Source organism: Anabrus simplex, chromosome 1, assembly GCF_040414725.1.
Source record: "Anabrus simplex isolate iqAnaSimp1 chromosome 1, ASM4041472v1, whole genome shotgun sequence".
NCBI classification, from domain to species: Eukaryota; Metazoa; Arthropoda; class Insecta; order Orthoptera; family Tettigoniidae; genus Anabrus; species Anabrus simplex.
The window spans coordinates 1,292,057,997-1,292,071,262 of NC_090265.1; positions in this window are offsets into that span (position 1 = coordinate 1,292,057,997).

A 13,266-nucleotide genomic window follows, 5' to 3' on the forward strand; every position below is an offset into this window, starting at 1 on the left:
TTATGCCGGCTGCCGAAGTCTGTCGTACTCCTGTGGGACAATGATTAATGAATGCCAGATGAAATGAAATGATATTGGAGTGTGTTGCTGTAATGTAAGGAAAAACCGGAGTGCCCAGAGGAAAACCTGTCACGCCTCCGCGTTGTCCAACACAAATCTCACATGGAGTGACCGGGATTTGAACCACGGAACCAACGGTGAGAGGCCGGTGCGCCGCTGCCTGAGCCACGGAGGTTTAAAGCATAGAATAATGAACATAGTGAAAATTGTTCTGGACTGCATTTCCATATGTGGCTGGGAGGCGTGAACTTTCTTAAGGAAAATAATGGATAGGAAGAGCATTGCCAGATAGAACTAGAACTAGACCATCGATGTATTTTCGTCCAGTCTAGCGACTTTCCAATAACCACATTTTCAAGATGTTAGGCCTCTTTAAACAACAAGCATCATCATCATCAACAAAAACAAATACAGCCTGAATTGTTCCCCTGTCCACTTTCACCTCCTGTTCAGCTCACATCTGTCGTCTGTGTTCTTATTCGACGCGCGAGCCACCCTATTTCTATATAAGGTTATTCACCTAAGATATTATACCGAAATAACTTCTAATCCACTCAATATGTCGATATTCTCTTTTGGTATTCTTAAGTGGTATTAAGGAGCTCTGAAAATACTGTGCTACGTTTTCCCATGGGATTACTATTGACGAAATTACCGACATCAGCTTGGATTTGTAAAAGGAACTCTTGTAATTTCCACCACTAGATGAAAAGTTTGAACCGTTACACATTCGGACATTCAGTTAATTCATATTTGAATCAATTAATTGTGGAAATATTAATATAATAACAACTTTCAATTCTAGTGGCTGAGAGTGGGCACTGGTCGGGCTGCATCAGCAAGATATCTATGCGCAAGGACGTGTTTACATGCTCTCTGTTCCCTTGTTGTGATACCAGCCACACAACTATTGTTCTATAGTGCAAATATATCTCACAAATACAACGTGATGTATTTCGTTGACAGGCAAAGTTGCTGTTGAACATCAGAGATGGTGTTCTCAAATTTTTAGAGCAGACGGCAAAAGTGAGTTATATCACAATTATAAAATAAATCATAATTAAAAGCAAAGCAAGCTTGCATAGTCTCAGGACCTCTAATTTTACGTGGAAGGAGGACATGACTTTCTCTTTTAAAAATTACGTGCTTAGACAGGGGTTCGACTTGGAAACAAATGAAATGGTGTATGCCTTTCAGTGCCGGGAGTGTCCGAGGAAAAATTTGGCTCGCCAGATGCAGGTCTTTTGATTTGACTCTCGTAGGCGACCTGCCCGTCTTGATGAGGATGAAGATATGATGAAGACGACACACACACCCAGCCCCCTTGCCAGAGAAATTAACCAATTATGGTTAAAATTCCTGACCCTGTCTGGAGTCGAACCCAGGGCCCCTGTGACCAAAGGCCAGCACGCAAACCATCTAGCTATGGAGCCGGACTTCGACTTGGAAGAAGCTAGTGACAACAACACTCTGGTATCACGCTCCATCATTAAATACATTTCTAGTGGTCCTATAATATCGGAACACTTTTCAAAGAAGGTAGAAGAATTTAATGAAACAACCCACTTAAGACTGAAGTCGACTCGGAGTAATTATTCATGATTTTATTCGGAGGACATAAAATGATAGAAAACACTTGAAAAACCCCCACTGCATTGTAAGATTGTTGATCATTGTTATGGGGAGTGTAGTTTTGCAGACCATGGCGGTGAACTGCCGGACATAGATAGACCTATCCACCATGTTTGCCATTAAATATTAGCACTGGCCTGCGACACTTGGCAGAGCAATGAGTGTTCTGTCTGTTAGGTCATCAGCTCAGAGGCTGGTTGGATCCTCAAATAGCACCGCCAAAGGTTATGCGGTTATGAGGAAACCCCAAAAACCAATGGCAGCACCAAAATGAGGCGTACTAGGCAAGATGAGGAGTGAGGTAGTTTGCCATTGCTTTCCTCACTGGGTCAGAAAGTACTATTGCAGCACGACTGACCCTATGAGCAGCACCTTTCATAACACTCAGATGCACTAGTCATGCTCTGAATGTCATTACTCAGCACTACCCATACCCCAGCAGCTTCCATATTGTCACAGCCATGGATGTTGACTGGGACTTCGGTGGAAGCTACAGTGTGCTCTGGCCTGTACCAATAGATGGATGCAAAAGTACTGTATCCATCAAGAAATGACAGCAGGCAGTCAATGAGTGTTATGGTTGTGTTTATAATTGGAGGCACGTCTTCAGAACTGCCGTGCCATGCAGATCACCAGACTGGCAGGCGCATTCCCTGGCTGACCTCTTGATCCCAACGTGATGGCGGAGTCACGGCTGCAGTTGTGATTTAAGACACTCTTCCGTGCAAGCTGTCTGCCACAGGACACCACCGGTTTGACCTGCACAGGTTCCACGATTTATGTTGGTAGCACCTGCGATATATTTAGTGTGGATTAACTCGATCAGACACTTCATGGGAGTTCTTCCCGCGCTCCAATTGGGCAACAACTATCTTTTCCAATAACATATCATTACCTCCACCCTAACAAGGAACGTCATTATCTACTGCAGTAGAGAAATTGTCGATTTATAAATTCTAAACAGACAATTTTCATACTGAATGCTAACAATCTGAGTTTATTTACATACCATATCCAACCCATCGAACGCCAGACTCGCTTCAGCACACGATGCTAGGACAATACTGATTGGATCGGCATTTGGTTCCAGAAATAACTATAATTTTGAGGAGAGTCTAAGAGATATTTGTTATTAGTTCCAAAGAAAGTCATCATACACTTGCTGTAGGTTCGCATTATGAGTTCAGGATATCTTCATTCTTTTACCCTCAAGTACATGCAATATAGCATTAATATTCATAATGCTATATACAGTATGTTTAATGCGCTTTAAAATGCTCTGTCTGTCGGCTTCAGAAATGTATTTGATGGGTCGTAGACGTTCTCTTCTCAATAGAGTGGGTTTGATACCGACTATATTAAGGTCCTAAACGTAGCAACTACGAGTTGTTGGCTTCCGACATATAAAAGAACTCCTGTGGGACAAAATTTTGAGAACCCGATTTCTCCTTAAGGCGAAAGTAATTTAAGTGAAGTTACATAAACAACGTTATTATTATTATTATTATTATTATTATTATTATTATTATAGTCCGCTTTCTGACCATACTCATTTAGACGTCAATCATTTATAATCTTACACCGTGGTTAGTTGGTTCGAGGCCCATTGGTGGTATAAAAACCACAATCAGAATGTTGGTCGGCCGGGTAGATCACTAGATTGCGCGCGAAGACATTGGATTCAATTCCCAACCTCCCCGCATGATTCATATTGAATCATGGGGACATATCGACGGCTTTCTTCTAAAACCTCGTATCTCACAATGCTTCTTCCACCCATTATTTTCCTTAAGACTGGTCACGCCTCCCAGCTACATATTAATATGCAGCCCATCAAAACAATTTTCGTTGTGTTCATTTTCCTGTGCTGATGTGTAAAGGAAAATGAACCTTAAATGCATTATACTGTAGGAGTGCGTAAATACGTGATGAAAACAACATCCCTAATATACAGTATGATAAGGTCCATTTTCCTTTACACATCAGCATAGGAAATTGATCACAATGAAAATTGTTCTGATGGACTGCAACTCCATGTGTGGCCGGGAGGCGTGGCCAGCCTTAAGGAAAATAATGCGTAGGAAGTGCATCGGGACATACGAGGTTTTAGAAGTAAGCCGACTATATTACGCTGTTGATGGGGATTCGTTCACCTGATGGAGACGTTAAGCCTTCAGCTAACCTCTTTGTGTTACTCGATAGGAGTAGGCTATGTGCCGATATTGAATTTCACCCTCTAGTTACATAATTATAATCTCACACCCAGACGTGCAGGTTCACATGGGTGACAAACAGAAAGGCCGACACTAAAACCCATTCCCTAAATAAATAAATAAATAAATAAATAAATAAATTATTATTATTATTATTATTATTATTATTATTATTATTATTATTATTATTATTATTATTATTATTATTATTACCAGATAGCCCTTTTACGAATTCTCATGAAATGAGCTAGAACAATCGTTATAAACTTACTCTCTCCATCAACAAAGTTTTGTTTTGCTTCAAGCTTTCGTTTTACAACGTTCCCAAAGGCACGAAAGGAAACAAGGTTTAAGGTACCTTTCTACTAGAGTCTGTTATTCCTTCTCCGTTGACAGATGGTACCAACGATATCTTTTATCTACGCTAAAGACTTCAAATAATTGGAAGACGTAGAATTATATCCATGGTTGATTTCCTAGCCAAATTCTACAATTCGCAATGTGTTATCGAACGGGAGAGTTGCAACATTCAGAGGCCAAAGATACATGCATCAGCGCACAGTGTCTGACCTAAGATTATTATGCAGGGCGTTCACCTGCCAAGATGACAACTCCTTAGCTAGATGGTCTGCAGATACTGGAGTGTTAGATGGTCACTTTGGCGACATTCTTAGTCATGTTACTGAGCTTTCGTGACCAGGCCTGCTGTCTCTCACACTAAACAGCTCCTCCGTTAATTTCACGAAGCTGAGCAAACCCGTTCCGACTCTCAGTCCAAAATTAAGTTCCTTGAATTGGAGGGAATCGTACCCAGAAACTCCGGATAAGCGGCAGGCACGCTACTGTCACACAACAAATCGGCCACAATACTACAGACCTGACTTCCAGAGGTTCACATGGCCCTGAGATTCACTCAGCGTACACCAAAAATGAGTACCAGGTTAATTCCTGGGGGCAACAACGGCGGGGCGCTACCACATCAAGTGCCGAGGTTACGAAAAGTAGGAACCTTTGTTTTCCACCCCTCCAAAGTCCTTTGCTTTTACAATGATGCACGTTATCTCTTTGTGGGTCAGTGGTAGAGTGTTGCCTCCGGATACAAAATTTGTGAGATCAAACTTGGCAGAAACTGTTGAAGGGCGGAAAATAGTCCATTCGTCACTCCATGTCACATGACGTTGTCATTAAAAGCACCTCTGGTGACATATTCGGTGTTAACCCGATAAAATTAATTATAGGTTATAAGCCTAATTACCACCCAACAGAGGTCCGGTTTACTCTGACGTTTGGCACAGTAAAACAGAAGCGTAGGTAGTTTAAATAACAACTGCACTAGAATGATAAGCTAATTTATTTAAAGCGTCTTAAATAAACCTACAACAAAGAGGACAAACTCCATACTCTGAATGATGTTTTGTTTTAATATGAATAGATATAACTTACCGGAAAGTCATTTCAGCAAGTCCTCGTGAATCACAAGGGAAATGCCTAATGAACACATGTTGGAAGTAAAGTAAATAACCATTGTCATCTATACACGGAGAGATAATAGTTGTGGATGGAGGTAGTGGTAGGCATACACTCATGTTCATTAGTATGTTCTGCAGAAACGATTAGCATTTGTCAGCGAGTTTCAGCATGTGTCCAATTGCCTAATAAGCACTGGATCCTCCATGGGCACTGATAACTTGTTCCATGCGCTATGGCATCGACGCATATAAGGCGCGAATGTCGTCCTAGGGTATAGTCATCCTTGCTGCATTCATCTGGCTTCAGAGTTCATCCTTGGTCGTTGGTACTGGGTCACGGCGTCGCACCCGTCGTTCCACCAGATCCCACACATTTTCGATTGGCGACAAGTCCGGTGATCGGGCGGGCCAAGGCAATAGTCTGACATCCTGTGCCATCAAGAAAACACGTGTTCGCGCAGCAACATGTCCTGCTGATATATGGCGTCTGGGGTGTCGTGCAGAAAGGATGTCATTCACGAAAGTCAAACTGGTCACAGTGCCCTGGACACGCACCAACTGCGATTTGTAGTAGTAGTAGTACCCAAGCACCCCACAGGATAAAGCCTTGAGCTGGCGCAGTATGTCTCGTGATGCCTCTCCCCGTGTCTGTGACGATCCAAAATGCAGCCATCGTCTTCAAACAAACCGAACCTTGATTCGTCCTAAAACACTACCTGCTGCCATTCCTGTCCCCAGTGACGTTATTCCATACACCATTGAGTCAAAGGTAGGTGGAGAAGTGGACGAAGCGCCGGTAATCTAGACCGTAATAAACAGCGACGGACTGTAATTCCTGATAGTGTACGATATGTTACACTGTTCCACTGTTGCACCAGAGCCGAAGAGGACGCAGATCTGCCCTGCAATACCATTCGGATGAGGTATCGATTTTCTCAGGTGGTGGCCTGGATGGTGGACCAGACCCATCTCGTCGTGTTCTACGACCTTCTGTGAACCATTCTGTACACACCCGTTGCACTGCCGACACACTGCGTCGCACACGAGCAGCAATTTCCCGCATGGATGCATCACGTTCTCTCATGCCAATAATGCGCCTTCTTTCAAATTTACTCATTTGACGGTACGGTTCTCGCATACGTCTGCGAGGCATCCTGCACATCTGCTCGAGTCACACTAATCAATTACCTTCGGTTTATAGCGACAACGAGAGCCGCGGGCGCATTTTTTCAGTCGGTGGTGGTGCGCAGAGATATCGATGTGGACCTTGAACCTGAGGGCTTACATGGTTCAAATGCTAATTATTTCTTCAGAACGTACAAATGCACATGTCCTGTGAATATGATCTTCCTACCTCTAGTCCTTCAAGGTGTTCTGGTTTTTATGGACTTGAGTGTCGCCTCTGTGGTGTAGTGGTTAGCGTGATTAGCTGCCACCCCCGGAGGTCCGGGTTCGATTCCCGGCTCTGCCACGAAATTTGAAAAGTGGTACGAGGGCTGGAACGGGGTCCACTCAGCCTCGGGAGGTCAACTGAGTAGAGGTGGTTTCGATTCCCACCTCAGCCATCCTCGAAGTGGTTTTCCGTGGTTTCCCACGTCACCTCCAGGCAAATGCCGGGATGGTACCTATCTTAAGGCCACGGCCGCTTCCTTCCCTCATCCTTGCCTATCCCTTCCAATCTTCCCATCCCCCTACAAGGCCCCTGTTCAGCATAGCAGGTGAGGCCGCCTGGGCGAGGTACTGGTCATACTCCCCAGTTGTATCCCCCGACCAAGAGTCTGAAGCTCCAGGACACTGCCCTTGAGGCGGTAGAGGTGGGATCCCTCGCTGAGTCCGAGGGAAAAGCCGAACCTGGAGGGTAAACAGATGATGATGATGATGATGGACATGAGTGTAGCAGTCGAAGTTCCCTGACCACCCCACTACCTTTCTCAAATGGTTAGATCACTGACCCTAACATTTCACTGCTCTGTCTCTTTCAGTTCATAGCACACGTTCAAGGTCATCACCACACTGTACTCACATCCATAAAAATGTCCATTACGATCTTATATCAATTACTTTTTCTCGCGAGGAAGGTATTGTATTATAGGCTCTAGAGCGGTAATTCAGTATTATTGGTACTATGTCCCCCTAACGACTGTATATTTACGGTCTTCGGAGAAGCCAAGTTACCGGATTTTTCCCCGCATGATTTCTCTTAAGTACATTAAAACTACACGATAGGATACTAGCGTAGTTGAGCACTTTCACATACTGAGCAGTGATCTAACTCGCAAACATGGACTCGAAGGCCAGCACTCTACAATCTGACGTACTCAGCCCATCTGATAACAATCCAGACACTATATTTATCTGCATGAGGTAATGAAATATTCCATGAACTCTAAAAAAGTTCGTTGCCCAATCTTTAATGTCAGTGCTGGGTAACAGTGATAAGATAGATATGTAATATTTTTAAAAATTTCATATATAATCAACCGATGAAAAATTACATTTTAAAGGGAGAAGAAATCGTAAACGAACGTTTGATAGGTCATCGCAACCAACATCTGAGGCGTGCTCATCTTAGGTTTTACAAATGTTTGTTCCATTTCACTTACTTCAAGCAAGAAATTACGACATAACGTCCATTCGAAAAATAACTTATGTCTTGCGAAGCGTGAAAATTTGTCTGTTGGAATATATATTTAAGAAACTTGATATCGTGTGAGGGGCTGCCTGGCCGAGGTGGTAAAGGCGTGCTCGGTTCGCCCGGAAGGACGTGGGTTCGAATCCCCGTCAGGAAGTCGTAAAATTTAAGAAACGAGATTTCCACTTCCGGAGGTGCATATGGCCCTGAGGTTCACTCAGCCTACACCAAAACTGAGTACCAGGTTAATTCCTGGGGCCAAAGGCGGCCGGGCGTAGAGCTAACCACTCTACCCCATCACGTGCCGAGGTTAACAATGGTGGAAGCCTTTACCTTCCACTCCTCCAAGGGCCTTCATGGCCTGCACGGAGGTGACTTTGCTTTGCTTTTTTTTTATATCATGTGATTTTGTTATAGGCCTGTGTAAACTTATAGCTAAAGAAATGTTTTTACAGCTGACTGATTTATAACACTGGCCTGCAAAATTGAGTACATTGAAAATTGTTTGAAGCATGTAAGGTGACTTCGCATATATGAGTGTGTTCACTTTAAATGTAACTACCATTTTCCTCCATCATGCACGGAGTTTTCGCAAATAGGAAGTATCTAGACTACTGAGGTGAAACATACACTTGCAGAAACATACTAAAAGTTGTTTCCATGATATATCATTCGGTAGAAAACCATTCGTATAACTGAAATAAAAAATCCTGTGTTACGAGGGCAGATCCCAGTTATGGCCATTTATTACACCACCTATACAACAGCAATACGACTATATCGACATACACTGTAACGTCACTTTTACACTTAGTTTCCAAGAGACTCCAAACATTTCTGCGAACGCACAACCAACTTGTCGATGCCGAATGCATAGACATTTCCTCCAGCGTTCTGCAAACACTCGGTGACAGCGGCCTTCACCTCCTCATCGGTCTGGAAACGTCGACCACCGAGCTCCGTTTTGAGCTTACCGAACAGATGAAAGTCACATGGCCCTAGGTTGGGACTGTAGGGTGAATGTTGCCAGACCTCCCACTTGAAACGCTGCAGCAGTTCTCTCGTTTGGCGGGTCTTGTGAGGTGTTGCGTTATTGTGCAACAAAATCACACCGGCGCTCAATTTCCCCCGGCGCTTCTCTTTAATCGCTTTACGCAACCGCTGCAACGTTTGACAATACGACGCCGAGTTGATCGTCGCTCCTTTCGGCATGAATTCCACGTGCAGCAGCCCTCCATGTCAAAGAACACTGTCGCCATAACCTTACCGGCTGAAGGTTGAACCTTGGCCTTCTTTCGTTGTGGTGATAAGGGGTGCACCCATTACATTGATGTTCTCTTCTTTTCGGGGGTGAAGTGGTTGACCCACGTTTCGTCGCCTGTGACGATTGGCCGCAGAAACCCGTTGCCGTCTGCGGCATAGCGTTGCAAAAATGCCGGGGAGGATTGGAAACGTTGTCCCTTGTGCTCATCGGTGAGAAGACGTGGGACCCATCTTTGACACAGCTTACGATATCCAAGGTCCTCGTGAACAATGGCGGACACACTGCCATACGACATGTTCAGCTGCGTCGCGATTTCTCTCAGTTAATTGCGCCGGTTCTGTCTAATGATCGCATTCACATGGTTGACCTTTGCACGGGTCGTGTACGTTGCGGCCCTGCCTTCGCGATGGTTGTCCATAATATCCGTGCGTCCGGCTTCGAATTTCTGACATTACTTTAAATACCTTGCAGGTAAATTGCCCGCTCCCCATACACAGCACTAATTTCACGATGAATGACCGTGCAATTCTTCCTTTTGTCCCACAGGAATCGTATTGTCGCACGCACCTCATATTTGGAGTGAACGTCCAGTTGACGCGCCATAGTATTTGGCCGCTATTCACACAATACTAGACGAGACACCACAGCGACCTACCTAACAGACGTGTGGGCAGAATCTGTCCATTTCTCCGCTGTGCCCACGTTTGTGACACACAGCGCGCTGCTGCGGCGCGTTAGTGCAACTAACCTTTTGATCCACCTACGTGTTTTGCGCATTCACACAAGGCTTCTTTTAGTTCCTCTACTCCTACAAACTGCTCGTCACTACAATCTCACAATGATAACTATTTATAGCTGAGTTCGAAATAGGAAATCAATACAATACACAACACTAAGTCACAGTTCATTAATTGTTGGGAAACTTGAAAGAGAAGAGATAATAATAATAATAATAATAATAATAATAATAATAATAATAATAATAATAATAATAATAATAATAATAATAATAATAATATAACAATCGCTCCCAAATACACACTGGATAACTGAATGTTGAAATTGGTTTTACTGAATTTAGGATACCAAAATGTATATTACTTAGCTTTTACTTTTCAGAATACTTTGCATTGATAGCCTCTGCGATCTGTGTAAAATAATAATAACATCATAGAATCATTTTTGGTTCACGGGTTCTTTCGTAGTACACTGCAGAGAGTGCACGAATAATGGGGTAAGAAATAAATAAGTAAACGAAATGAGTCACTTGCTCGGTTCAATTACATACTGTAACCTATCAGGAATGATGTCTTTGTGTTTTGTTCTTCATTGTGTCCGTATGTTGCAATACTCTCCTTGTAAGACATGAATGATTAAGATCACGTTTATTTTGCCAAACTGGTAGTATTTTTCAGCCCTTTCTGGCTCCTTGACTGATTGATGGGCGTAGTGATCGTCGCTTCAGAAAACCTTGAGTGAGCCGGGATTTTTATCCACTCTGCTTAATTCCTATAGCTCGTGTACTGGGTGCTTGTGTACGTTTAGTGCAAATCATTACATTATTGACTCGTTGGCTGAATGATCAGCGTACTAGCCTTCGGTTCAGAGGGACCCGGGCTCGAATCCCGGCCGGGTCGGGGATTTTAACCTTCATTGGTTAATTCCATTGGCTCGGGTGCTGGGTATTTGTGCTGTCCCCAACATCCCTGCAACTCACACACCACACATAACACTATACTCTACACATGGCAGATGCCGCCCACTCTTATCGCAGGGTCAGCCTTACAAGAGCTGCACCCGGCTAGAAATAGCCACACGAAATTATATTATTACATTACTAACCACCAGGTAAGTAAACAATAGTGAACACATCCCACCACACAGGATTGGCTTCAGAAAATACATCCGACTGAAAACTAGGCTTAATCTGACCCTAAGTAGGTATTTGGGAATAGGTCACGAGAAAAAAAGAGGAAAATCCTCATTTAAACACTTTACACTTTAATTCTTTGATTGTGACAATGTTGCTAACTGCATATGGTATTTCAGTGACATGAATTACGTTACACTCAGTAACAGAAATTATGCCAGGGAATGATATGGAACTTAAAGAAATGTTGCCCATTCCGTATGAGACGAAGGTACCTTTGACTCAAGATGGAAGAACGACAACTTTGGCCGCAATACAAATTAGACTGGGGATGACCAAGCATTATGCAAAGCCGCACAGCAACAGACCTATCTTTACACAGAGCAAACATGGTGAAGACGTGACATTTATTATTTATCAGCCTCCAAACCAAAAATCAACATTCTTTGATGTGATGGAGGGTATTATCGGAATAGTCTCATCATTCTGTTTTGAGCAATTGCACTTGATTCTTCTTTAGCAAACAATACCTGTATTCAAAACTATAAAGACTTCTTGAATTTCTGGCTCCTTGGTTCTCGCCAGCGTACTGGCCTTCTCTTCAGAGAGTTCCAGGATCGATTCCCAGCCAGGCCGAGGATAATATCTGTGTATGGTTTATTCCTCTGGTTCGGGGACTGGATATTCGTGCTAGTCCTTATACACTTGTATTCATCCACATACAACATGCTACACCACTGACCACCACAGAAACACGCAGTAGTGAACACATAACTCTGCATGGATTTGGCGTCAGCAAGGGAATTCTTCGGTAAATTTGGATTAAATCCATATCAAGCGCCGATCCCAACACAACTGGGGAAAATGACCAGGAAGCAGAAGAATAAATAGTTCTTGAATAGTTTTTAGGAGTGAATAGTGTGAACAGAATTTAACTGAAAACGGAAAGCAAAGCAAAATCGTGTTTTTGTAAACCAATAGGCCCTTGGAGGAGCTGAATGTAAAGGCTTCCAACAATCATAAACTAGACACGAAGTGGTTAGCTCTATGCCCGGCCATCTTTGCTCTCAGAAAATAACCTGATACTTATACTTGGTGTAAGGGCAGTGAACCTCAGAGCCACGTGCTTCTTCAGAAGTGGGAATCTCGTTTCTAAATTGTTCGACTTCTTGACAAGAATTCAAACCTATGTCCTTCCGGATGAATTTACCACGCTTCGTCTACGTAGCTCTAAATGTAGGTAATCGTAATTCAATTTAACAATCAGTGATTCTGACAAGTAAGAACGTATATTTTAATGTTTTTTAATCCAGTGAACCTCAGAGCCACGTGCTTCTTCAGAAGTGGGAATCTCGTTTCTAAATTGATCGACTTCTTGACAAGAAGTCAAACCTATGTCCTTCCGGATGAATTTACCACGCTTCGTCTAGATAGCTCTAAATGTTGGTAATCGTAATTCAATTTAACAATCAGTGATTCTGACAAGTAAGAACGTAGATTTTAATGTTTTTAATGGCAGTAATTTTGTATATCAACGTAAATGTCGAAGAAGAAATGTTATTAAATTATAAAGAATCCTTGTAACGTCAACAACATGCAAGATTCAATCATATTGTCGTTAGTTATTCCAATATTTATTTCTTACAGTGAGCATAGTCATTTTCCTGAAAATTGTTTTATACAAAACTCGATCAAAATATGCATCTATTGCCTGCTATTGGTTGATTGATTATAATTTAAACCACTGAATGGACCATTGTCCTTGTAACTGTGTTCCCATTAGCTGCCAGTTCGAGTTCATGCTCGGATATACGAGAGTTCCTTACGCTTCAATTGGGAGTATCTTAATTTAAGGCTTCTTTATAATAAGAGAAGGGATAACCAACAATTAAATGCATCCTCAAAAATATGATACAGTAAAGTTCCTAATAAAATTACCGGCCGAGTTCCCACAAAAATTTGAAGAAACCTAAAAAAATATTGTTTTGTAGAATTAGTACGTGTAGAAATAAAAAGCGTATATTTAAAGATAATTCAAGATAAATTTCAATAATTAAAATGTAGTGTTTAATACTTTAATGGACTAACCCTATGGTGAAGATGTAATTGGCGTGCTTCATCCAAAT